This window comes from Mycteria americana, unplaced genomic scaffold, assembly GCF_035582795.1.
Source record: "Mycteria americana isolate JAX WOST 10 ecotype Jacksonville Zoo and Gardens unplaced genomic scaffold, USCA_MyAme_1.0 Scaffold_27, whole genome shotgun sequence".
Taxonomy (NCBI): Eukaryota; Metazoa; Chordata; class Aves; order Ciconiiformes; family Ciconiidae; genus Mycteria; species Mycteria americana.
The window spans coordinates 567,591-572,185 of record NW_027445609.1 but is presented as its reverse complement, the minus strand read 5'-3'; positions in this window follow the sequence as shown (position 1 = coordinate 572,185).

Here is a 4,595-nt window from a genome sequence, read left to right as displayed (position 1 = left end):
GGCAGAGCCCGGCTGCCAAATTTGAAACGTCCAGCGATTGCGCCCACACGAAAGCTGCCAGCACTGAAAGCTCTACCTGGTTTTCACTGTCCCTTGGAACTGCATTCGCTGCCGCACAGACATTCGCGCTCTGCGCAAGCCTTGGTTGGTTATGATGCAACAATGCCTATGTGACTCTGGCAGAGCCCGGCTGCCAAATTTGAAACGTCCAGCGATTGCGCGCACACGAAAGCTGCCAGCACTGAAAGCTCTACCTGGATTCACTGTCCCTTGGAACTGCATTCGCTGCCGCACAGACATTCACGCTCTGCGCAAGCCTTGGTTGGTTATGATGCAACAATGCCTATGTGACTCTCGCAGAGAGCGGCTGCCAAATTTGAAACGTCCAGTGATTGCGCCCACACGAAAGCTGCCAGCACTGAAAGCTCTACCTGGTTTTCAATGTCCCTTGGAACTGCATTCGCTGCCGCACAGACATTCGCGCTCTGCGCAAGCCTTGGTTGGTTATGAAGCAACAATGCCTATGTGACTCTGGCAGAGACCGGCTGCCAAATTCGAAACATCCAGCGATTGCACCCACACGAAAGCTGCCAGCACTGAAAGCTCTACCTGGATTTCACTGTCCCTTGGAACTGCATTCGCTGCCGCACAGACATTATCGCTCCGCATAAGCTTTCTTTGTTTATGATGCAACAATGCCTATGTGACTCTGGCAGAGCCCGGCTGCCAAATTTGAAACGTCCAGCGATTGCGCCCACACGAAAGCTGCCAGCACTGAAAGCTCTACCTGGTTTTCACTGTCCCTTGGAACTTCATTCGCTGCCGCACAGACATTCGCGCTCCGCAAAAGCCTTGGTTGGTTATGATGCAACAATGCCTATGTGACTCTCGCAGAGCCCGGCTGCCAAATTCGAAACGTCCAGTGATTGCGCCCACACGAAAGCTGCCAGCACTGAAAGCTCTACCTGGTTTTCACTGTCCCTTGGAACTGCATTCGTTGCCGCACAGACATTATCTCTCCGTAAAAGCTTTATTTGTTTATGATGCAACAATGCCTATGTGACTCTCGCAGAGCCCGGCTGCCAAATTTGAAACGTCCAGCGATTGCGCCCACACGAAAGCTGCCAGCACTGAAAGCTCTACCTGGTTTTCACTGTCCCTTGGAACTGCTTTCGCTGTCACACAGACATTCGCGCTCTGCAAAAGCCTTGGTTGGGTATGATGCAACAATGCCTATGTGACTCTGCAGAGCCCGCTGCCAAATACGAAACGTCCAGCGATTGCGCCCACATGAAAGCTGCCAGCACTGAAAGCTCTACCTGGTTTTCACTGTCCCTTGAACTGCATTCGCTGCCGCACAGACATTCGCGACTGCAAAAGCCTTTGTTGGTTATGATGCAACAATGCCTATGTGACTCTCGCACGCCCCGGCTGCCAAATTTGAAACGTCCAGCGATTGCGCCCACACGAAACCTGCCAGCACTGAAAGCTCTACCTGGTTTTCACTGTCCCTTGGAACTGCATTCGCTGCCGCACAGACATTCGCGCTCTGCGCAAGCCTTGGTTGGTTATGATGCAACAATGCCTATGTGACTCTCGCAGAGCCCGGCTGCCAAATTTGAAATGTACACCGATTGCGCCCACACGAAAGCTGCCAGCAATGAAAGTTCTACCTGGTTTTCACTGTCCCTTGGAACTGCATTCGCTGCCGCACAGACATTCGCGCTCTGCAAAAGCCTTGGTTGGGTATGAAGCAACAATGCCTATGTGACTCTGGCAGAGACCGGCTGCCAAATTTGAAACGTCCAGCGATTGCGCCCACACGAAAGCTGCCAGCACTGAAAGCTCTACCTGGTTTTCACTGTACCTTGGAACTGCATTCGCTGCCGCACAGACATTATCGCTCCGCATAAGTTTTATTCGTTTATGATGCAACAATGCCTATGTGACTCTGGCAGAGCCCGGCTGCCAAATTTGAAACGTCCAGCGATTGCGCCCACACGAAAGCTGCCAGCACTGAAAGGTCTACCTGGTTTTCACTGTCCCTTGGAACTGCATTCGCTGCCGCACAGACATTCGCGCTCTGCAAAAGCCTTGGTTGGTTATGATGCAACAATGCCTATGTGACTCTCGCAGAGCCCGGCTGCCAAATTTGAAACGTCCAGCGATTGCGCCCACACGAAAGCTGCCAGCACTGAAAGCTCTACCTGGATTTCACTGTCCCTTGGAACTGCATTCGCTGCCGCACAGACATTCGCGCTCTGCGCAAGCCTTGGTTGGTTATGATGCAACAATGCCTATGTGACTCTGGCAGAGCCCGGCTGCCAAATTTGAAACCTCCAGCGATTGCGCCCACACGAAAGCTGCCAGCACTGAAAGCTCTACCTGCTTTTCACTGTCCCTTGGAACTGCATTCGCTGCCGCACAGACATTCGCGACTGCAAAAGCCTTGGTTGGTTATGATGCAACAATGCCTATGTGACTCTCGCAGAGCCCGGCTGCCAAATTCGAAACGTCCACTGATTGCGCCCACACGAAAGCTGCCAGCACTGAAAGCTCTACCTGGTTTTCACTGTCCCTTGGAACTGCATTCGCTGCCGCACAGACATTCGCGCTCCGCAAAAGCCTTGGTTGGTTATGATGCAACAATGCCTATGCGACTCTCGCAGAGCCCGGCTGCCAAATTCGAAACGTCCACTGATTGCGCCCACACGAAAGCTGCCAGCACTGAAAGCTCTACCTGGTTTTCACTGTCCCTTGGAACTGCATTCGCTGCCGCACAGACATTCGCGCTCTGCGCAAACCTTGGTTGGTTATGATGCAACAATGCCTATGTGACTCATGCAGAGCCCGGCTGCCAAATTTGAAACGTCCAGCGATTGCGCCCACACGAAAGCTGCCAGCACTGAAAGCTCTACCTGGTTTTCACTGTCCCTTGGAACTGCATTCGCTGCCGCACAGACATTCGCGCTCTGCAAAAGCCTTGGTTGGTTATGATGCAACAATGCCTATGTGACTCTGGCAGAGCCCGGCTGCCAAATTTGAAACGTCCAGCGATTGCGCCCACACGAAAGCTGCCAGCACTGAAAGCTCTACCTGGTTTTCACTGTCCCTTGGAACTGCATTCGCTGCCGCACAGACATTCGCGCTCTGCGCAAGCCTTGGTTGGTTATGATGCAACAATGCCTATGTGACTCTGGCAGAGCCCGGCTGCCAAATTTGAAACGTCCAGCGATTGCGCGCACACGAAAGCTGCCAGCACTGAAAGCTCTACCTGGATTCACTGTCCCTTGGAACTGCATTCGCTGCCGCACAGACATTCACGCTCTGCGCAAGCCTTGGTTGGTTATGATGCAACAATGCCTATGTGACTCTCGCAGAGAGCGGCTGCCAAATTTGAAACGTCCAGTGATTGCGCCCACACGAAAGCTGCCAGCACTGAAAGCTCTACCTGGTTTTCAATGTCCCTTGGAACTGCATTCGCTGCCGCACAGACATTCGCGCTCTGCGCAAGCCTTGGTTGGTTATGAAGCAACAATGCCTATGTGACTCTGGCAGAGACCGGCTGCCAAATTCGAAACATCCAGCGATTGCACCCACACGAAAGCTGCCAGCACTGAAAGCTCTACCTGGATTTCACTGTCCCTTGGAACTGCATTCGCTGCCGCACAGACATTATCGCTCCGCTTAAGCTTTCTTTGTTTATGATGCAACAATGCCTATGTGACTCTGGCAGAGCCCGGCTGCCAAATTTGAAACGTCCAGCGATTGCGCCCACACGAAAGCTGCCAGCACTGAAAGCTCTACCTGGTTTTCACTGTCCCTTGGAACTTCATTCGCTGCCGCACAGACATTCGCGCTCCGCAAAAGCCTTGGTTGGTTATGATGCAACAATGCCTATGTGACTCTCGCAGAGCCCGGCTGCCAAATTCGAAACGTCCAGTGATTGCGCCCACACGAAAGCTGCCAGCACTGAAAGCTCTACCTGGTTTTCACTGTCCCTTGGAACTGCATTCGCTGCCGCACAGACATTCGCGCTCCGCAAAAGCCTTGGTTGGTTATGATGCAACAATGCCTATGTGACTCTCGCAGAGCCCGGCTGCCAAATTCGAAATGTCCAGCGATTGCGCCCACACGAAAGCTGCCAGCACTGAAAGCTCTACCTGGTTTTCACTGTCCCTTGGAACTGCATTTGCTGCCGCACAGACATTCGCGCTCTGCGCAAGCCTTGGTTGGTTATGATGCAACAATGCCTATGTGACTCTGGCAGAGCCCGGCTGCCAAATTTGAAACGTCCAGCGATTGCGCCCACACGAAAGCTGCCAGCACTGAAAGCTCTACCTGGTTTTCACTGTCCCTTGGAACTTCATTCGCTGCCGCACAGACATTCGCGCTCCGCAAAAGCCTTGGTTGGTTATGATGCAACAATGCCTATGTGACTCTCGCAGAGCCCGGCTGCCAAATTCGAAACGTCCAGCGATTGCGCCCACACGAAAGCTGCCAGCACTGAAAGCTCTACCTGGTTTTCACTGTCCCTTGGAACTGCATTCGCTGCCGCACAGACATTCGCGCTCTGCGCAAGCCTTGGTTGGTTA